This window comes from Ambystoma mexicanum, chromosome 6q (genome assembly GCF_040938575.1).
Source record: "Ambystoma mexicanum isolate Mex_15411 chromosome 6q, UKY_AmexF1_1, whole genome shotgun sequence".
Lineage (NCBI taxonomy): Eukaryota > Metazoa > Chordata > Amphibia > Caudata > Ambystomatidae > Ambystoma > Ambystoma mexicanum.
In genome coordinates this window covers 1,002,745,351-1,002,768,845 of record NC_090937.1, presented here as the reverse complement: position 1 = coordinate 1,002,768,845, position 23,495 = coordinate 1,002,745,351, and the positions used below count along the sequence as shown (strand labels likewise).

Genomic DNA, 23,495 nt, shown 5'->3' with positions numbered 1-23,495 from the left:
CAGGGGAAGACGCACCTGATACTGCTGGGGTTGTGGAGATGGTGCAGACCCAGGGGGGGTCTGAGAGCCGACCGACCACCAGTGAGGGACGTGGTGTGGTGGTGGGTGAGAACCCATAACTGCTGCAGGTCGTGCTCTCAAGGGGTGTCTCTGGCTGCACCTCCCCCGAGCTGTACTCAGGTTTTGATTCGGATGATGAGACCTATGTGCCGTCGCAGGTGAGTGTTCCTGGGAGGGATTCTGTTCTGTCCGACCCACCTGCACCAGGGTTGGATCCCCTGGTGCAGGTGGGTCCCTCAATGGGGATGTCAGTGTTGGCAGGTACGCCTTTGGTGGTTACGGAGGCAGGGTCACACTCCGCGACATCTGATCCTGTTCCTGGGCCAGCAGATCAGAGGGGGAATGCAGTCCTGCAGCCTCAGGCAGTGCCGGCACAGCAAGGCGCAGTTCGCCTTGCCCCAGACAGGTGTGGTGCCCGCCGACGTGGTGGCCGTACGCCACCTGGCAATACCGCATGGGAGCAATCCATTTACGGTATGGCAACCCAACAGGCAGCATCATCAGAGATGATGGCTCAGGCCATGGATAGGGTGGCCACTTCCATTGTCCCCCCCGAGAGGCTGATGGAGCGACTACAGCAGGCAACCGACTCCATCTGCCAGTCACACAGGGAGGACATGTTGGCGTCCAACAGGGACAGGCGGGCGGCACTGGCGACTCTGCAGGAAGCCATCTCCATAGAGTCCCAGGGCCACAGGGAAGCCCTAAGGCTGGAACTCCTTCACCTCAGGACGACTCTTGTTGAGCTTGAGGCTTCAACAGACCGAAGGACAGAACAGCAGCTGGAGCGTCTCACCCGTACGCTCTCAGCTGAGATGCAGGCAACTAGGGCGGAGGTCCGGGCATCCCGTGAGTTGTTGCATGGGGACCTCCGCACACTCATCCTCCAGAACGAGACCTACCACGCCCGCATGCTTGCAGCCATGGAGGAACAGTATATGTAGAGGAAAAACGAGGATCCAAAAGTAGGAACCCTCCCGTCCCCTGCACTCTATCATAAATCCATCAAAGGATGGTTCAACAAACTTTCAAAAGCATTAGTAATAGTTAAACAATAGTTTTCAAATTAGATAGAAAATAAAAATAAACATTCAATGATTTCATAAAGACACCAAAAGGTGGTTTTAATTATAGTCACAATTAGTTAACCATAAAGCCTTAGTGTACAAAAAGCCAAAATGACTGTCTAAAAAATACCATGAAAACAATAAGCAATGATAGTCCATGTATACAATTTATGGCTGACGCGTTTCGGGATACATATCCCTTCTTCTTGAGCCTAGTTGATTTGGACTGCGGAACCTAAATAAACATAAAGAGCTGTTTCAATACACAACATGTTCATATATTAGACATTAAACAAAGTAATTATTATTGATCTCACATAGACATTACATGTATTGGTCTATCCAATTGGGTGTAGTTCAAAGACATCTATAAAGGATGTTAATCCGAGTCATCCCAGTTAGAGGGGTCCCACCCGGGATCAGTGCGCCAGAGAGTGTACATTAATTACTACAGAAGTAATCAAGAAGAGTTGCTAGCGGTTGCCTATCAGTGTCAACGGCCTCCATTACATATATCAAAGCCATTCAAATAATGCAAATAATGGCATGTCCATCAGTTACATCAGCCTCCATTAATTATATTCAAGGAATTCGAATAGTGGCGTACCTTAAGTTTAAATCAAGGTCAAGTGTAAATTTCCACTCAAAGCATGGTAAAACCGTTTGTGCCAATTCTTTCCGCCGGTCAGTGAAGGAGAATTGCTCTTTTCAAAAGTGCATAGTGCCTACGGGTCAAACAAGAACAAAGCGATTCTAAGGATAAAATATTAACTTCCCACATAAGAGGTCAACACACTAGTATGGTTTTTATATAGTTAGCGCTAAAAAGCAGGGCCAATTATAAAGTCACGGCTTACCTCTAAAGTCGTAAAATCTGACGGGAGAAAACGAGTGTGTACTCCGCTAGCACGGTGATCTTACAGTGTCCCAGGTTATTTCGCAAACAGGACAGATTGTTCTGTATGGAGAAATAGAGAGATAAGAGAGCTCAATCAGTTCCACAAGGCGGAACTGCGGGGTCTGTGTCTGCATTGAGTTGACAATCTGTAAACAAATATTATATTCACCTCTGTAATGGAATCCAAAGGGATACTTGGACACGTGTAGAAAAACAGCCGCAATAGCGGATGAACGCTTCCCGAATGCGAGCGCCTCCGAGCAGGAGGATGCGTCCCCCGTGCTGGCTGAGGTGGGTCTACTGGTAACCCTGACAACCCTTGACACAGACAGTAGCCCATCTAGGACTAAGCGTGTGCGTGGTAAACATAGAAGACGTCCTAAGTGAGCACACAATACAAAAAGTGGCTCTTAGACTGGTGCAAATGGGAGCGCCATTTTGAAATGTACTTTGTAGAATGGAAAAAGTGACTGCTGCAGCATATAGACAATGTCTGCTCATTAATGTAGAACAATTTAAGGACCCGTAAAACACTATATTGTGTAAAGTAAGGAATGTAAAATGTTAAGTCCTTCATGTTGGTCTAAACCAAAGAAAAGGGTTAGTTATGTGAATTGACTATGGTAAATAAGCGTGCGCTCTACACACTGTGGCCACAGTAAGGATCCCCCTGATGGAACAACATTTCAATTTCCATGGTTTGGTTCAGATTGAATGTGTATGTCTGGAAAGCGAACTCGCACCCAAGTGGAAAACACCTCAGAAAAGAAACGGATGCCAATATGCTGTAGATAGAACCCACACCATACTTCAGAGCTTGAGCTTATGAACAGTGGGCCGGTCAACATGTCCCGGACTGATTAGACTTTAACAGTTATTCCACTGTTGGTAACGGCTAATGACATTTGATATGTCTATTCAGGTAGAAATTTTAACTATTACATAAGTACAATTAATTAACTAGAGGAAGAAATACGGGGGAATTGTGGTGAAAAAAATCCAGTAAATAGTTTTGAATAGGAACAGAATTAATTAAGATGTCCTCTACCCCAAGTAGTATAAACCAGCGGGGGCAGATGAAAAAAGAAAAAGAAAAAGGTATCTTTTTACACTACATAGTGGGGACACCATTTCTCTACGAGAGAGCCAGGGGTCTATTAAATTCAGATAAAGCACCTCAGGGAAAATTCCTCATTGAGCCCTTGCGGTTTAAGTGTGTCCAGCTGGTGTATCCAAAATTTCTCCCTACGGGAGAGGATGGATTGGTAGTCTCCCCCTCTATGTGGCTTCTTGACGACCTCCAAGACTTGAAACTTGATCTGGGCCACCGTGTGGTGGTGTTCCATGAAATGTCTTGCCTATGGAGATTTCGTGTTCTTGCACCTGATGTTGGATTTATGCTCTGTTATTCTTTCCTTCACCGCTCTTGTGGTCTGGCCCACATATAGTTTACCACAGGGGCATTTGATTGAATAGATAACACCTGTCGACATGCAGGTCGCGTAATCCCGGAGTTTGAATTTCTTGCCCGTAAGGGGATGTGATATGTTTTCACCCTTAATTACATTGTTACATGCCCTCCACATGTGGGATGGAAGTGTATAAACTGCATACGTCCATACTGAACAATATGCAATCTGGGCTGAGTGCTCTGACTTCTTGGAAGGTTAGCAAGGAACAACTTCTCACGCCTAAAATCAAAAATAAGGAGACTCCATTACTCTATATCTCAAAGTACTCCCGGCAAAGTTTTCAAGTAGGGAGAGCAATCAAGAAACATTGGAGTATTCTCCAGAATGATCCATTGCTTGAAAGACTATTTCCCAAATAAACAATGATGGCCTTTAAGAGAGGCCAGAACTTGAGGGATAAACTTGTGCGAGCCGAGAAGCCACCTAAAGATAAACAGACGTTTCTACAGACAAAAAAGAAGGGCACATTCCCATGTCTGGGATGTTCCCATTGTAACAATGTAATTAAGGGTGAAAACATATCACATCCCCTTACGGGCAAGAAATTCAAACTCCGGGATTACGCGACCTGCATGTCGACAGGTGTTATCTATTCAATCAAATGCCCCTGTGGTAAACTATATGTGGGCCAGACCACAAGAGCGGTGAAGGAAAGAATAACAGAGCATAAATCCAACATCAGGTGCAAGAACACGAAATCTCCATTGGCAAGACATTTCATGGAACACCACCACACGGTGGCCCAGATCAAGTTTCAAGTCTTGGAGGTCGTCAAGAAGCCACATAGAGGGGGAGACTACCAATCCATCCTCTCCCGTAGGGAGAAATTTTGGATACACCAGCTGGACACACTTAAGCCGCAAGGGCTCAATGAGGAATTTTCCCTGAGGTGCTTTATCTGAACTTAATAGACCCCTGGCTCTCTCGTAGAGAAATGGTGTCCCCACTATGTAGTGTAAAAAGATACCTTTTTCTTTTTTCATCTGCCCCCGCTGGTTTATACTACTTGGGGTAGAGGACATCTTAATTAATTCTCTTCCTATTCAAAACTATTTACTGGATTTTTTTCACCACAATTCCCCCGTATTTCTTCCTCTAGTTAATTAATTGTACTTATGTAATAGTTAAAATTTCTACCTGAATAGACATATCAAATGTCATTAGCCGTTACCAACAGTGGAATAACTGTTAAAGTCTAATCAGTCCGGGACATGTTGACCGGCCCACTGTTCATAAGCTCAAGCTCTGAAGTATGGTGTGGGTTCTATCTACAGCATATTGGCATCCGTTTCTTTTCTGAGGTGTTTTCCACTTGGGTGCGAGTTCGCTTTCCAGACATACACATTCAATCTGAACCAAACCATGGAAATTGAAATGTTGTTCCATCAGGGGGATCCTTACTGTGGCCACATTGTGTAGTGCGCACGCTTATTTACCATAGTCAATTCACATAACTAACCCTTTTCTTTGGTTTAGACCAACATGAAGGACTTAACATTTTACATTCCTTACTTTACACAATATAGTGTTTTACGGGTCCTTAAATTGTTCTACATTAATGAGCAGACATTGTCTATATGCTGCAGCAGTCACTTTTTCCATTCTACAAAGTACATTCCAAAATGGCGCTCCCATTTGCACCAGTCTAAGAGCCACTTTTTGTATTGTGTGCTCACTTAGGACGTCTTCTATGTTTACCACGCACACGCTTAGTCCTAGATGGGCTACTGTCTGTGTCAAGGGTTGTCAGGGTTACCAGTAGACCCACCTCAGCCAGCACGGGGGACGCATCCTCCTGCTCGGAGGCGCTCGCATTCGGGAAGCGTTCATCCGCTATTGCGGCTGTTTTTCTACACGTGTCCAAGTATCCCTTTGGATTCCATTACAGAGGTGAATATAATATTTGTTTACAGATTGTCAACTCAATGCAGACACAGACCCCGCAGTTCCGCCTTGTGGAACTGATTGAGCTCTCTTATCTCTCTATTTCTCCATACAGAACAATCTGTCCTGTTTGCGAAATAACCTGGGACACTTTAAGATCACCGTGCTAGCGGAGTACACACTCGTTTTCTCCCGTCAGATTTTACGACTTTAGAGGTAAGCCGTGACTTTATAATTGGCCCTGCTTTTTAGCGCTAACTATATAAAAACCATACTAGCGTGTTGACCTCTTATGTGGGAAGTTAATATTTTATCCTTAGAATCGCTTTGTTCTTGTTTGACCCGTAGGCACTATGCACTTTTGAAAAGAGCAATTCTCCTTCACTGACCGGCGGAAAGAATTGGCACAAACGGTTTTACCATGCTTTGAGTGGAAATTTACACTTGACCTTGATTTAAACTTAAGGTACGCCACTATTCGAATTCCTTGAATATAATTAATGGAGGCTGATGTAACTGATGGACATGCCATTATTTGCATTATTTGAATGGCTTTGATATATGTAATGGAGGCCGTTGACACTGATAGGCAACCGCTAGCAACTCTTCTTGATTACTTCTGTAGTAATTAATGTACACTCTCTGGCGCACTGATCCCGGGTGGGACCCCTCTAACTGGGATGACTCGGATTAACATCCTTTATAGATGTCTTTGAACTACACCCAATTGGATAGACCAATACATGTAATGTCTATGTGAGATCAATAATAATTACTTTGTTTAATGTCTAATATATGAACATGTTGTGTATTGAAACAGCTCTTTATGTTTATTTAGGTTCCGCAGTCCAAATCAACTAGGCTCAAGAAGAAGGGATATGTATCCCGAAACGCGTCAGCCATAAATTGTATACATGGACTATCATTGCTTATTGTTTTCATGGTATTTTTTAGACAGTCATTTTGGCTTTTTGTACACTAAGGCTTTATGGTTAACTAATTGTGACTATAATTAAAACCACCTTTTGGTGTCTTTATGAAATCATTGAATGTTTATTTTTATTTTCTATCTAATTTGAAAACTATTGTTTAACTATTACTAATGCTTTTGAAAGTTTGTTGAACCATCCTTTGATGGATTTATGATAGAGTGCAGGGGACGGGAGGGTTCCTACTTTTGGATCCTCGTTTTTCCTCTACATATACTGTTGCAGTGATCCTGTGCCAGGTTCACGTTTCCTCCCCCGCACCTCAAAAAAAGTATTGATATTATTTTACACCATTGATTAAACTAATTTCTAAATATATAATATTAGGGAGTGCTTCTACTGATCCACCCTTTTTCACAAGCCATGGAGGAATAGACTAGGGCCTTGCGTGGGCTGCCTCCCATAGTGCCACCACCTCCGGATGCAGCTGCACAGGGTGAGAATAGCGACAGCAGTGATACTCCCACAATAGGGTAGCCGTGTGGGCCATGAGCCCATGGAGGTGTTTTTTTTTCGCAAGATCCACACAGGTGGGTTTTGGTGTTCACCCTGTCCTTGGACCTCCTGGGTGGCCTCCCCAACCCCCCGGGCCCATTAATGGCCATTTTTATTTTTTATTTTTTTATTTTTTTCACATTTTTTTTTTTTTGGGACAGTGTGTTGGCTTGTGTGGCTCCCGTGGGCATACGCTGCATTGTAGCTGGGCACATGCAGGCTTGTCATGGATTTGGTTCAGATGCTGGGTTTTTGTCACACACACCCCTCCTGCTTCCCGTTTCCATGGGCTTGTAAAGGGTGTGCCCAAGTGACATTGACGTACATGGTGACATTGGACTCCCATGAGCTGTGTGGGCAGTCTGTAGTCAATACTGTGTATACATTCATAGTGCATATTGTTGTTGTATTGTACACTGCATGGTGTATTCATATATGCCTCTGCATCCATCTCATCCACCATATTTGCAGGTCCATTCCTCATGTCTTCACAATGCGGTCCACCTTGGAACTGGAGTCTATGTTGTAAGCAGTGCACCTGCACTCTTGCGTGGCGCCAACACTGTATACCTGCAATTGTTCGGAGGGCTGTCATCATCAGGTGGTGAGGCTAGCTAATTTTTAAGTCTGTAATGTCATGTTTAAGGTGGGTTGGAGGTTGTGTAGGTGATTGGTATTATTGGTAAGTATTTGGTAATATGGGCTGTAGGTCCTGCATTACTGTGAGCATTTCATGTGTGGACAGGTTTCCATTAGGGACACTGTAGCTGCTGACACTTGGGGCATGTTGTGGGGATTCATTTCTTTCCTCTCGCATTGCATGACATGCCATGGTGTGTTGTGTGGCCGTGCCGTGGAGGGGGTGGGTGACATTGCACTGTTTTCATGTAGTTTTTTGCAAGTGGGTATTCATTTATGCAGCATGGAAGTGTATTTTCATGACACTGCATTGGAGGTGTTTGTGTAGGTAGGGATGCACACATTGTGACACTTCCACATGAACAATCTCAGGCTGCTATGGTTCTGACAGTTGACAGTCCCTTTGTTCGTCTTAATTGTCAGGCAGAGTCATCATTGCTAATCAGATGGTATGTGCCAGGCCTGTGTGCACTCCACTAGTGTGATTTCTATGTGAAGTAATTAGCCACCAGCTGCGTACGGGCTGCCTCACCCCGTGCCCTCTCCCCTCCCATGCGCAGCGGGCGTGCATGTGGTTGGGGATGTGGGGGCACCACCATGTCCACGGCCAGGCCCCGGCATGTTGCAACATTGTGCAGGACACATGCTGCCACTATGACCGGCAGAACGGTCAAGGGAGCGAAAGCGTGACTTGAGCACTCCGAATGTGCGCTCCACTATGCCCCGGGTTGCTATATGGGCTGTGTTGTATCTTACCTCTGGAGGCGTGATGGGGTTCCGAATTGGCATCATCATGTGGGTGCTCAGAGGGTAGGCACTGTCCCCTGGTGAGGAGGTGATGGGTATCATTAGTGGGGTAGTGACATTACTCTGCATCTGACATGCATGCATGTGCAGTGGCATTCATACTCACCAAGCAGCCATGTATCACCATGCCGCCCAGCTTCGAGGTCCCGGCTTAGGGTAGACATTCGGTAAATGAAGCTGTCGTGGGTGGACCGTGGATAGTTTGCATATACTGAGGTGATGATTCCCTTAGCATTACATACTACCTGCACGTTGATGGAATGCCAGTGCTTGCGGTTCCTATAGATGTGCTCAGATGCCCTGGGGGGGACGTAGTGCCACATGGGTGCAGTCAATGGCACCTAGCACTTTTGGAAATTGTGCCACACCGTAGAAATCGAGGGTGGGAGCCTGCCTTTCTGCACGTGTCCTGGCCAGGTATATGTGCCTACGGACTGATGGGCGTGCAGTGATGATGTTCAAGACCTGGTGTAGGCAGTGTGACTGCGTGGCCTGTGACACCCCACCCACTATGGCACTTGTCTGCTGAAATGATCCTGTGGCCAAGAAGTGCAGTACATTGAGGACCTTCTCCAGGGGGCTGATGCTTGGGAGCACAGGGTGGGTGATGTGAGGTCATCATCCCACTCACTGACCAGGTCAACTATCATGTGTGGGGGAAACCTGTACCTCCCATACACCTGGTCATCAGGCATCCCAAAAAGGCTGGTTCTGGGAGTGAAAATTCGGGCACACACTATCCTCCTCCTCCTCCTTTGGTAACCCACGGCCACTGCTGCTAGGAATGGTATATTCATCCTGGCGTATGAGCTTGTTTGTGGTTTTCGCGCACTTTTATGCTGCGCGGGTCGACGTACGCCTACTTCATGCTGGCGTACATGTGTCAGGATTGGACACTTTTTCGGCACGTCGTAGGTGAACGTGTGAATCTTCCCGCCCACACCAGGAATACACGTAGCACGCTCTCACAGGCACAGTCGCGGGTAAATATTCCCGCCCACCCCTGGAATACATGTGACCCACTCTCACAGGCCCAATCGCGTGTGGAAGTTCACCCGCACCCACAGTAATACACGTACCCAGGCAAATCGCGTGTGGAAGTTCACGCTCACCGCGAAGTACACGTACAATCGCGTGTGGAACTTCATGCACACCACGAAGTACACGTACCCAGGCAAATTGCACGGCTGGGAGGTGGGGGTGGTGGGAGACATGGGTGGGGGCCTGGTGGAGGCTGCCCCTGCACTGCGGGGGTGGGGGTAATAGGGGACATGAGTGGGGGCCTGGTGGAGGCTGCCCCTGGTGGCTGGGGGGTGGGGGTGGTGGTAGACCTGAGTGGGGGCCTGGTGGAATCTGCCCCTGGTGGCTGGGGGGTGGGGGTGGTGGTAGACATGGGTGGGGGCCTGGTGGAGGCTGCCCCTGCACTGCTGGGGGGTGGGGGTGGTGGGAGACATGAGTGGGGGCCTGGTGGAGGCTGCCCCTGGTGGCTGGGGGGTGGGGGTGCAGGGGGACGTGAGTGGGGGCCTGGTGGAGGCTGCCCCTGGTGGCTGGGGGGTGGGGGTGCAGGGGACATGAGTGGGGGCCTGGTGGAGGCTGTCCCTGCACTGCTGAGGGGTGGGGGTGGTGGGAGACATGAGTGGGTGCCTGGTGGAGGCTGCCCCTGCACTGCTGGGGGGTGGGGGTGCAGGGGGACATGAGTGGGGGCCTGGTGGAGGCTGCCCCTGGTGGCTGGGGGTGGTGGTAGACATGAGTGGGGGCCTGGTGGAGGCTGCCCCTGCACTGCTGGGGGGTGGGGGGGTGGTAGACATGGGTGGGGGCCTGGTGGAGGCTGCCCCTGGTGACTGGGGGGTGGGGGTGCAGGGGAACATGAGTGGGGGCCTGGTGGAGGCTTCCCCTGCACTGCTGGGGGGTGGGGGTGGTGGGAGACATGAGTGGGGGCCTGGTGGAGGCTGCCCCTGGTGGCTGGGGGGTGGAGGTGGTGGTAGACATGGGTGGGGGCCTGGTGGAGGCTGCCCCTGCACTGCCGGGGGGTGGTGGGAGACATGAGTGGGGGCCTGGTGGAGGCTGCCCCTGGTGGCTGGGGGGTGGGGGTGGTGGTAGACATGGATGGGGGCCTGGTGGAGGCTGCTCCTGCACTGCTGGGGGGTGGGGGTGGGGGTGGTGGGAGACAAGGGTGGGGGCCTGGTGGAGGCTGCCCCTGCACTGCCGGGGGTGGGGGTGGTGGGAGACATGAGTGGGGGCCTGGTGGAGGCTGCCCCTGGTGGCTGGGGGGTGGGGGTGGTGGTAGACATGGGTGGGGGCCTGGTGGAGGCTGCCCCTGCACTGCTGGGGGGTGGGGGTGGTGGTAGACATGGGTGGGGGCCTGGTGGAGGCTGCCCCTGCACTGCTGGGGGGTGGGGGTGGTGGTAGACATGGGCGGGGGCCTGGTGGAGGCTGCCCCTGGTGGCTGGAGGGTGGGGGTGCAGGGGGACATGAGTGGGGGCCTGGTGGAGGCTGCCCCTGGTGGCTGGGGGGTAGGGGTGGTGGGAGACATGTGTTGGTGATCAGTGGTGCAAGGTGACATGTGGGTTGGCTGGTGGGCATGGCCATGGTGGATGGGTTGCCTGTGGCACATGGGCAGGGGTGCAGGGTAGTACCCTGTGGTGTGGGCTGCCTGCAGGGGCCGTGGAGGGTGTAGAGGGAACACCTGGGGGGACCCACATGGCCATATCACGTGTAGCATTCCCCTGCAACACCGAAATACTCGTACCCAGCCAAATCGCGTGTGAAACTTCCCGCGCACCCCTGGAATCCACGTACCCAGCCAAATCGCGTGTGGAACTTCCCGCGCACCCCTGGAATCCACGTACCCAGCCAAATCGCGTGTGGAACTTCCCGCGCACCCCTGAAATCCACGTACACAGCCAAATCGCGTGTTGGACTTCCCGCGCACCCCTGTAATCCACGTACCCAGCCAGATCGCGTGTGGAACTTCCCGCGCACCCCTGGAATCCACGTACCCAGCCAATTCGCGTGTGAAACTTCCCGCGCACCCCGAAATACAAGCACACGTTATTTTTCAGTCAACGGGTGTCCGTGTTTGTGGGTACCCCTTTGCACGTCATTTATCCTGGAGGGCGACAGTATTGGACATTCATCACAGCTGTATATAGGTGCTATTTGTTGGCGCACCTTTTGGCGCACATTTTTTACAGGCGCAGGGACGCTACCACCTGCTTTCTTGTGGCGGTCGTGTTTGTGCCTGTGCGCTGGTTTGACCGTGCGCTGTTTTGCCTATTCGATTCCATGAATACGTGTTGTAGGCGAGCGTGTGGGCGTTCCACGCACTTGCACCCTGTACTTCCCCCGTGACGCCCACATTTTGGCAAGTTTTTCCCCATTCCGAGTGTTACGCCCCGTGTTCCGCCTACTTTTGTAGCGTGCGCCGCGCTATGTGCGATTTTCGCTGTGGCCTGTGCAATTTTCGCTGTGACCTGGCGCACGCCGTTAGATGGCCTGTGTGCCAACGTGCGCCGTGCACTTTTTTAGCGCACATCAGATGGTTTTTTCGCGCACGCCCTTCCATGAATCGATGTGCGCTGCTTTTCGTGCGATTTTCGCAATTCCACTGCGATTTTCGCAATTCCACTGCGATTCGCACATTTTTGCCCACTTGCGCCGCGCTATTTATTCCATGAATCGGCCTCTTATTGTATTGCCTTGAGGTCTTCAGGCGAGCTTGCCTGTTATAAAAGTTAAAATAAATAAATAAATAAAAGTGTCAAACATTGTAAGAAATACTAACATTCTGTGTTATTGTTTCTGGTAAGTTTATTGTTGATGCCAATTGATATTATTACATAAGGAATAGTATTAAAATGCACAGAGGGCATTGCACATACAAAGACACACAAGTATGTTTTATGGTAAACAATCAGGGGCCGATTCATGGAACAAACGTGCGCCGAAAATCTTTGCGCAAGCAGGCGCACACGCACGCGTGCGATTCATGGAAGTCCCTGCGCTTGTTTTCCTCGGTATGTGCGCCAAACCCGTGCATGGCGCACACGTCACTAAAACATCCCGAAAGGCGTACACGACGCGCACAGTGAAAGCGCACAACCTCGGCGCATACACCAGAAAGTGTGCGGAACACGGGGCGTAACGCGCGGAATGGGGAACAACGCGCAAAAATAAGGGCGTAACTGGGGATGTACTGCAGGGAAGAAGACGGAACGCCCACACGCACTTGAACCACATGTATTCATGGAATCGAATAGGGCAAAGCCACGCACAGCCAAAGACACGCACAAGCTGAAACACGTCCGCCACACGAAGGCAGGCGGTAGCGTCCCTGCGCATTACAAAATTGGCAATATACAGCAATTGGGCCTGTGCTAGCGGGGCACGTGTATTTCGGGGGTGTGCGCGGGAAATTACACACGCGATTGAGCGGGGTACGTGTATTTCGGGGGTGCGCGGGAAGTTACACACGCGATTGAGTGGGGTACGTGTATTTCAGGGGTGCGCGAGAAGTTACACACGCGATTGAGCGGGGTACGTGTATTTCGGGGGTGCGCGGGAAGTTTCACACGCGATTGAGCGGGGTACGTGTATTTCGGGGGTGCACGGGAAGTTTCACACGCGATAGGCCTTGGGCCAGCGGGGTACCACTGACCGTCTGCGTGCAGAAGAACGCGTAGCCAACACCCACCCGCTGTGAAGTAATAGCTTGTGAACCCCAACGCCTGGAAAACACACGCACCGCACCCCTCCGAAAGCACATACAGAGCAATGGAAATACACGTGGGATCTCCAAGCCCTGCCAGGGCAACGCCCGTGCGCGATACGTCACAGACGCGCTTATGCGCTAAGGGCCTTTGGCCCAATGAAATTGCGTATGCGTGCTGACGCGCTTACGCGCTAAGGGCCTTTCCTCGAATTACACGCTGATGTGCAGAATTTCTACGTGCCAAATCACTCCGTATCAAGCTGGCCACGCGTAAGCACACAGAAGACCACGGTCCTGCCCAAAAGGCTGAATTACTGCCCCCCAGAGCCCTGAGCAGCCTCCCACGAGCCATCTGCTGCTGCTGCCTGCCTGCCTGCTGCCACCGTGCCCTGCCATTTGGTGCCTGCACATCAGCCATCTGCAGGGGTCCAGTTGCTGTGTCCACCCCTTCTGGAACAGAAGACTCCCGACTGGGATACCATCGCTCCACAGCCCAGCCCCAGGACCCAGTTGCCCACCCACGCCTGCCTCGGGGGTCGCCATGTCGGGGCAAACACCATCCGAGACCACTGGCGACCCCCAGCCAGAGGGGCAGAGGGCCACCAGCTTCAGTCAGAAGGAAGTTGGTGTCCTGGTGGAGTATGTCCTGGGGCATTATGATGTCCTCTTCGGATCATCATGCGCCGACAAGGCTGGACGGGACAGCATCTGGACGGACATCGTGACTGCCATCAACGCGGAGGGGGTGGCAGTCCGACTATTACATCATGTCAAGAAGCGCTGGGAGGACTTCAGGTCCAGGACCGCCAACAAGGCCCGGCGCCTCTTGAAGGCAGCAGATGCTAAGGGGCGCCGGGCCACTTGTCGGAAGATCAGATGAGGGTCCTGGAACACATATCCCCAGCGCTCCATGTCCAGGTCCTTGAGAGGCAGACCCGTCTGGAGTCAAGCGGTAAGTGGCCAGGCATTGCTGTGTGAGACAGGGCATGTTGCAGTGTGCTGGTTGTCTGATACTTGCCTGTATATGTGACATAGGCCATGTACGCGTGTGTGTGTGCAGGGACATCATGGTCATGCATGTGAGACCAGTAATGTGTGAAGCACACGGTTGGTGTATGTGTTTAAATGCTACATGGGGAGCCCTATGCGGAATGGATACATGAGAGCATGCCAGTCTCTGTTCCTGGATATGGGTGGGGGTGAGGGATGGGTGATGATGCCATGTACATGTATGGTTTCCATGTCTGTGTGTCTGACCTGCGTGTCTGTGACTTGTGAATGCCATGGATGCATGACACATGTCTGTGTCAATGTTCAGATACACTGATGCAGCCTAGCTATCCTTGCATCCACTGTTTCTGGGGTGTACGAGTTCCAGATGGATGAAAGTACGGTGAAGTGTGTGAATGTGATAGGCATGACACATGATGCATGTGAGTTCAAAAACAACATTGTATGTTTCAAGAGTGCCTTGGACATGTTTGCTTATGTCCATAGCATGCGCCATGCCTGTTACTGCATGTGTTTTGCCTGCACTGACCCATGTGTTGTGGAGGGACATGATGGAAGTGATCTTTGACAGTGCCACTCATCTGCTATTGCTTCCTGTCTAGGGAACCATTGTACAGTACCTGATGCTTGTGTTCTATGTCTCCCTCTACACAGCGCAAAGTGAAGAAGAGGGCAGAGACGGCGCTGTGGAGCAAAGCGGCGGGGATGCCCCCACGGCTGCAGCGGAAGGGGTGGGTGAGCCCCCACAGGGGCTTGCAATGGCGGAAGATGGTGTGGAGCCATCCAGGTTGGTGGTTTCCACAGAGGAGGAGGAGGAGGCCACTACTGAGCCGCACATGGGGCCTGGTGGGGGCATCCCTGCTGGTGCAAGTGGTACAGTCCAGGGGCAGGGGCAGGAGGCAGCACAGGTCGCCGTGGAGGTGCCTGTGCATGTCACTGTCCCTGACACTGTGACTGCACCACCATGCACCAGCAGGGATGCCCCATCCCAGGCCTGTCCGCAGGTATGGGGGCTGTCCATGTTATCTGACTCCCCTCCACCTGCAGACGAGGGGATCCCTGGCCGTATGGAGAAGGTCCTGATTGGTGTTGCATTGCGCACGGGTGTCATTCGTGATGAGGTGCGTGCTTCCCGGGGGAACATTTTCAACAAATATACACACAGACCTCTAATTTCAGTCTTTTTAAAACATAGAGATTGAATTGTAGCAACCTATATTGCTTTTGATGGCAAGTCTCTTCTTTTCCACAATTTGATCTTAATGTGCAAGTTTAAACTAACAGTATAAGTAAATGACAGCTCTGACACAGGCGAGCGGCGGTACTGCGCCATGTTCTGACATATTTTCCCAGGCAAGCACCTTTGTGAATGTGGATATTTTTGTGTTAAAATGTGCTTCTCCTGACATTGTGCTTATGGGGATTCCTCAAATAAGGTGATGGTGAACACCCCACAAGGATGTTGGATCTTCACTGCTGTTTGAGAATCATTATTTTGCAAATTTAACAGCCAAGAAAAAACAGATTTTAAAACACTTCTGGGTTTTCCTGGCAATGAAGCACTGCCTTTTCAGGTAATTCCATTTCAATCTGTGAGCAGCCCAATGACAGGTTTTGGCAGTGTGGTCTCCTGTTTTACCACTGACATAGGCAAAATAGATTGGCAGCCTATTTTTCCAGTTTCCCTTGCGCACTTCTCCGAGATTTCTAGCGCACATAGGGCGTTTGGCGGCCATTCTGTTGTTTCTGATGAAAGCAGCACACAGTGATGTTGCAGGGCAGAGCCTAGTGGGTCAGAACATCCCACACAAAATCAATGTCTACTGTGCAAGACTGCAACATCCCTTTTTCCCAAAGAAGACCTCATCATTTTTGATTTATTATAATTCTCTTTGGAAAAAACATATTTTGAAATGTGTGTGTGTCCTAAATTTGTCCACCTTCACATTTTAATAGATTGATCACATTTTTAATCTTTAAATGTCTTCATACGTTTGTACATAAATGTGCACAATGGGTATTTCACTGGGAGAAAGATCTTCATTTCAGTAACCCTTTAATTTACAGTATTCCTTTATGTGCACAAATTCCATTGTTTTTAACAGAAATAATTCTTGGCAATACTACTTCCTATCAACAGAAATAATGCAAATGGGACCGTTGAAAATAATGCAATCATATTAGCAGACATGAATACATACATAAGTATGTAGCACATTTTTTATGTTAAAAAGAGAAATAGAAGATTGCAAAATGCAATAATTGGGAGCTTAAAACACAATCAATTGTTTTACTTGAGCTAGTATTAAGTTTTAAAACGCTTTTCTTGTACTAAAACAAGTTTAAACTAAATCATGTTTAAACGAGAGGACTTACTTAGATAATAGTGACTTTTAAAAAATGAAATAATGTGCATCGTCAAAACGGCCAAATTCACACTAAAAATACCCTTTTTTAAACACCCTGATAATGCTGCACTTCTAAATTATAATTAGACTGTACCAAGATCACAAAAAGAACCACAGCACTTTAATAATGAATCCATGAAAAGAGCAGGACATTAATATCAGAACTGTACTGTTTCATATATTTTCAAAACACTATTTTTCTGAGACATACTTTTCTTTTTTCTCTTGTCTGCTAAAAACCAAAATTACATTTTTGATTCCAATAGTAATAACTATGCATTCTTTAAAATCCAAGACAATCTGTACTTTTATGCAACTACAGATTCATTCCATACTAGCCAATGTGTTGCTCATCATAGCCAAGTTGAACAGTGTCCAACATTTATTGAAACAACAGTCATTGTACTTTTGTTGAGGGGCATCTGTTACAATAACCTAGTTTGTGGAATTTTGAATGAAGGGAAGGTATGCCAACTGGGTATGCATTAAAATGAATCATACAATCATGTACTACCAGAGGTTTTGTCTGAATTTCCGGCAGAGGTATTGTGTGATGTCTTTATTTTAAGATGGCCGATGTTACAGATACTAATTTCGTTTTTGAACTGTAACTGCTTTTAGGGAGATTCTATGAAAAATGTGTGTTTTCTTAAAAACATGATCAAAGTAATAGAAACGTTCATACAAGGAATGTTTTGATATCTTTTACCAATTCCAAGATATAGACGCGTAAATTATTGTTACTTCATCGCACACCTTCGAGTGTACGTGCAGAAAATTAGAACGTTTTAAATAATTTGTAACTTTCTTGTTGAAATATAATATTTATCAAAACTACATTAGCTATGTACATTTGAAGAGAGAAATTAAGGTTTTACATGTAATCTTCTGAGTCCTAGAGTTGATTTTCATCATCTACAAAATTGTTATTTTCACAGAGCTCTTTGTTGCCACCACACTTACACAGTTCTGTGCACCTTAGTGACTGAGCTTGGCATTTGCAATACACAGCACCTCATCCTTTGACGCATGCCACTGTACCAGCTGTATGACTGATTGTGGTACACATAGTAGGAGAACATTGGATATCTGCCTTCTCCCACCAGATTTGTTATGGCTCTGGGAGATTAGGGTGTTGTTGACCAGCGCGTCACCACTCCATACCTGGTAATGAGTCCTTAAATGTATGGTATTTGAGAGGATCTTGACTGTAGATTTTCACGTTGCATCTATTTTTTTGTGAACAGTTGAGTAATGGCGAGTGGATTTGACAAATGAAACATTCTATCAATTGTTCTTCTTCCTTCTTAAATTCTTCTGGACATCCAAGTTTTCCCAAAGCTTCAAGGATTTCTTTTTCTGAAGTTTTGAAAACTTTCCAGAAAGATAGTTTTCCTTTCTTCGTAAAGCACCTGATAACATCACACCTTGAAAGAGCATAAATGCCAATTAATGCCAGCAAGTTTGTAGGCCATAAGCAAGAGCGCACATGTTTGAGATCTATACATCTTCTATTAGTTCCAACTCCAGTGACAAACATGCTGTCAGATGGGAAAAGCAGTGACCACCACAGTGAAAGACTAAAACATCGGTAGGAGGTGAATAATGTGGGTCGTAGTAGCATGACAACGTGATACATAAAGGGAGTAAAGAATTATTTTTGTTCTGCCTCCTCATGTGTGCTTTCAATTTCTCCAAAATCATTTCCATCTGATGACTTGGATTCATTTCTCCAACTGGCTACCAGGCTTCTTTGTATTCTCTGTGCATGCAGAATTGCTTTATTTGAGAGGTAAGCTGTTAACTCATCTTCAATTTTAGAATGACATAGGAGGGTTCTCATCTCATGGGAAATGTTTCAATATTTGTAGAATCTGTGATTTTATCTCAGCAGGTGTTGCTTACCCTGCTCTTTTCCTTCGTATGGAGTTCATCTTTCTCCCACCTTGCACCACAAACCTGGAATAGCCTACCAAAATAAATAGCAATACAAGTCATCTCCTGGAATTCACAGAACTACTCAAAACATGGCTCTTTAACCCTGGACCAGAAAGAAATGACCAGGGAACATAGACCAAGCTGGAAACAGAACGCCCAAGAACAGACCCACATCCCTAACCTAATTATCTCTAATCTAAGAGTGGGGGATAGGAGGCCCAGACCACTCTTGTCCATACACCAATAGTTTATAGAGAAAACCATGGTAGTCAAAGAACCCCCACTGGATGGCCGGGAGAGACCATAATAATAATCTCCCAACCATAGCATCCAAACCCAGGAAAAGAGCAACACACTAGCATCACCCTTCCCCACATACCACTAGAATTCTACAGAGGAAACTACCACTCCACAATGAACCAGCAAACTAGGCTGCCAAACAACATCAAAAAACACAGGTTGGCCATAGATGCTGAGCGCAGAAGCAAAACAAAAAGGAAAACCCTGCCAACCCAACTCTAAAACATCACTTGTCTGCTTATACTTCTCAAACAGAAACTCAAGCAACCACCTCTCTGCACAGCAATCTGCACTTACTTTACCACAATACAACCAGACTCCAACAACATACGAACAACACATAACCAGGCACAAAAACACATGGGAATCACACTGACCCAAAAATCGCTCCTAACCTTAGCGAACAGTGAAAACCAAACTGAAGCTGCCAACAGCACATCAAAACTCTCGCTTTCCTATTTCCCACTATACCATACTAACCCCTCCCACACCCAAATGTTTCCACACCCTCCTATTCAGATCTGCCAGAGCGCCTGGGGACTACTCCGGTGATAGCAGTGCACGGTACAAGCACCCATTAACATTAGCATTAACATTAACATACTTGAGTAGATAGGTTCAATTATAAGGTCATGGCAAACCTTCACATATGATGGTTTCCGCAATGCTTGCAATTTTGCCATTCTGTCAAGGACAGCTGCTAAACATGTTTGCTCTGGTACATTTAATCTGTCCTCAACAATAAATTAAGAGACCTCTGTCATGTTGTTAGACACCTCTCTATGCTGTTCCTCTTTCAGTATCTACATCAGCTTGCTTTTGTTTGCAGCTTAAATCATTGTGTCATATAAGTTGAAAATTGAAATAGGTATGGCAGAGAATTCATAATTACTTAAGCAATCCTGCAGATCAATGATAGTTGATAGTTGAATGATAGTTCGACTTTGTGAAGCAATCAGCAACAGTGTGAACAAAGAATGATCTGCCTTCAACTGCACTATGGTGTCTGATACCTTTGTCTTCAGTGCACTTTTACACAGAGGAAGGTTCTCTATCTTCATTGCTGCCCACAGGCTACAACTGTCTCATTCAATCCAGTGTTCTTTAAAGATGTTGTACATTTGGCAACCTTTTTCTGTCATTCTTAATGTGCCATTCTGAAATGTTTCATCAAAAACTCCTTTTGCCGAGATGTTGATGATCATAATTTTTAGGTTTAGTCAATGTCATGATAGAGTTGTAAATCCATTGAACATATGTCTCTTGGCATGTTCCTTTGGATGCTTTTAGGTGATGATGTTTTGACCGTTCATAAGCTGTGATTTCTACAATTCTATTTGCTTCTGTAGACACCCTTGACTGCTCAGGAGAGGCTAAAACGAATCATGCTAGAGCCTGTTTCTTTTGAGTAATATTAAATACACCTCCAAATACTTTGATAGACCTATTTTGATGTTACAGAGCTTCGTCTGAACTTAAAGCACAAAAGGGTACTTTAGTCGTGCCTACTACCCAATTGCCTTTCTGAAACTCACTCCACAAATCTGGCTGTTTGCATTCAAGCTGTTTCCTTTCTGCTAAGTACCATGCTATCATACTTGTGTAGTTTATCAAATTGAGGGTTGAAAAAATACTTAACAAACTCTTCAAGTGATGCAAGGTGAACAACCTACTTTGCAGTTCGGACGATCTTATAAATAAATGCATTGTGTCCACCATATGAATATACCGAAGAACAACTCAGAGTATTGGTTTTTCTTTAGATTCCATTGATATTGATATTGATATTTTATTTCTATCGCGCTCGTACACAAGTTTTTCAGAGCGCGACAAGGCAAGGGAGGGGAACAGAGAACAAAACAGTGATCTTACTAGGCCCAGTGACATTGAGAACGTGCAAGTGCATTGGAGCGGAGTAGGCGAAAAGTGCATGGAAGGGGTGAGAAGTGGAAAGTGTGAAGCAGAGGAGAAACAGATAAATAACAATAAATAAATAATAAAGGCAACTAACAATGGTAGTTCAGCCAGCAATTTGCAAGTGATAGGTTTAAGGCAGCAGACAAGGTAGTTCAGATAAGTGCAGGAAGAAAAAGGGGGGGGCTGAATGGGTACCGATACAGACCCCAGTGCAAGGAGTGGCACGGAGGCAGTGCGGGAGGGTGGCTGGGTGAGCAGGTACCTGGGCCCGGGAGGACAGAGGGTGGCAAGGTGCACGGTGCCAAGAGAGTACAGATCTGCAGAGGACAGGGGGAGCAAAGGCAGAAGAAAAGAGGAAGGTCTTGAGGTGCCTCCGGAACCCGGAAATGGTTCTCCTCAAGTTTTAGAGTGGCAGGGAGGCTGTTCCAGAGGGAGACCTCAGCCGAAGACAGAGATCTACCCCCAGCTTGTTTCTTTGAAAAACAACTGAACCTGAGGGAGTTAGAGGTAGAGGAGCGAAGAGCTCGAGAGGGGAGATATTTGCAGAGGGATAGCTGAAGGTATTTTGGACCCAGGCCCCAGAAAGCCTTGTGGACAATGCAGAGGGTTTTGAATGTAATCCTTGCATCCACTGGGAGCCAATGGAGAGATTTCAAAGCTGGAGAGATACGATCCCAGGGCTTGAGGCCAAGGACAAGTCTCACAGTCCTGTTCTGGATTAGTTCCAGAGAGCGGAGAGTAGAGGCAGGTAGATTTAGAAAGAGGCTGTTACAGTAGTCCAACAAAGAGAGAACCAGAGCTTGGAATACCATGAGCTTCTTGGGGAAGTAGAGGAAAGGCAGAGTACCTCTGAGGAGGTGCAGTAGGAAATTTGACTTTTTAGAGACCTCAGAAATGTTGGCACAGAAGGAAAGGGTGGAGTCAAAGATGACCCCAAGGTTCTTAGCCTCGCAGGCATACATGCCAACATTCTGTGACCAAAAATCTGTAGGAATCTTAAAGTTTCAAAAATATTGAAAAAATCTGTATTTGTTGCCACTAAATCGGTAGGCGGTAGGACTGCTTAAAAAGCGGTATCCTACCACCTAAATCGGTAGGGTTGGCAAGTATGTAGCAGGTGCCGGAGAGAGGGGTGCTGCGTTGTGCAGCTATGCTGAAGAAATAGCATATTGCACTTGCAGGCAGGTGGAAGTGGCGAGAATTGCGCTGGGCGGGGCTGAAACGTGCGGTTTACCCCCAGCTCCTGGCGTAAGCTCACACCTGCCAGAACTCATTAGGAGGAGTGGCTCTCCGTTGCTTCAGCGGCTCGCCCCAGCATGTAGATGACTGGCACTGGGGAGCTGAGGTACAGTGAACCATGTGGCTGTTGAGATCCAGAAGTGCTGGAGCGGATCTCACGGGCGCCTCTGATAGTCTGGGGAGGTTGCACTGGCCTGCTAACTGCTGCCAGTAAGAACACACTATTATAAAAGCAGCAGCTTGGACACATCCCCATTGAAGAACGTTCTTCAGATTCTGCGTACTTGTGCTCCCTGCAACCATGGCTGAATAAACTGCTAAATCCAGGGCAAAAAAAATAATAATCATGTTTGACGTCACATCAAGAGTCACATATAAGAATGTCCCCAACTGGCATTGAGATCTCATATGAGACTGTGAAAACATCTCCATTGTACTTTGTGGCAACAAGGTGGATATTAAAGACAGGAAGGTGAAGGCGAAAACCATAGTCTTTCACAGGAAGAAGAATCTCCAGTACTACGATATTTCTGCCAAGAGTAACGACAACTTTGAAAAACCCTTCCTGTGGCTTGCAAGAAAGCTAATTGGTGATCCCGACTTGGAGTTCGTAGCAATGCCTGCCCTCGCACCCGCTGAAGTTGTTATGGACCCAGCATTGGCAGCACAGTATGAAAAAGATGTACAGATTGCCCAAACCACTGCACTGCCAGATGAAGACGACGATCTGTGAGGGAGTGCGGCTGGAGCCCAGCGTCAGAAGGCAACTGTCCTGTGATGTCGATGGTGCAGCGTGTTTGTCACTTTATTATCTAGCTGAGCAGAACATGTGCTTAATCTTTGGGATGCGGAAGGAGATGAATGGGCTTCAGAGTGGCAGTAAAATTAATTCCTTCATATTTTGGACCTGCGTATTTAGTTGTTTTGGACTGAAATTACTTTACCCCTCAAGTTTCAAATCTAGTTTAAAGACTGCTACAGTCACATCACTTCAGTGGTATACCCTGTTTGTTACTGTCATTCCCGTTCCTTTTTTCGTTTAGACCATAATAAAGTTGTATTTCAAATACCTAAGCAAGTGAACCTGTACACACTGTAAGTACTTCTTTTAAGGATGCAGTTCTTGTGGAACCACCAATACTGTTTTCTGTTTGTTTTAATTGATTTTCTGGTTCTGTGGCACTGTAAAGACACTAGTGCATTACCCTGTGTATTGAACATGCTACTTGAAAGGACTTGTTGCTCTGCTGGTTACTGTGAAGGTGACTCCATGTTGGCCGGTTAAACCATGCTGAAATGTTGCTCTGGTCTGCAGCTGCAGATGTTAACTATTTGACAAGTCATTCCTACTCCTGTCTGTCTTTTGGACCTCCGCTAGGAAAAGGGGCACCTCGAGATACCATATAGCAGTGCAAAACATTACTGTTGGTGCTATCCAAGCTGGTGCAACCGCTGGCTTTGGTATCTTTGGAACATAGCATACAAGTTGCAGCTGGTTCATACGTGTCCGAACGGATGCCACTTTTACACGCCAATTCTAACTTTCCATTTTGATTGGTTTGGCAAAATGATAATTTGGGTGCTTTCAGCTGTAATCCGGGGTGTATACAGAGATGGAATATTGACCAAAATAGATTGCGTTGTGAATGGTTTGTAATAT

At 47.4% G+C, this 23,495-nt stretch overlaps 1 pseudogene; it reads left to right on the top strand.

Annotated features, from left to right (window-relative positions):
• Positions 1 to 22,181: 22,181 nt before the first annotated feature.
• Positions 22,182 to 22,568, top strand: LOC138515580 (GTP-binding nuclear protein Ran pseudogene; annotated as a pseudogene).
• The last annotated feature ends 927 nt before the right edge of the window (positions 22,569 to 23,495 follow it).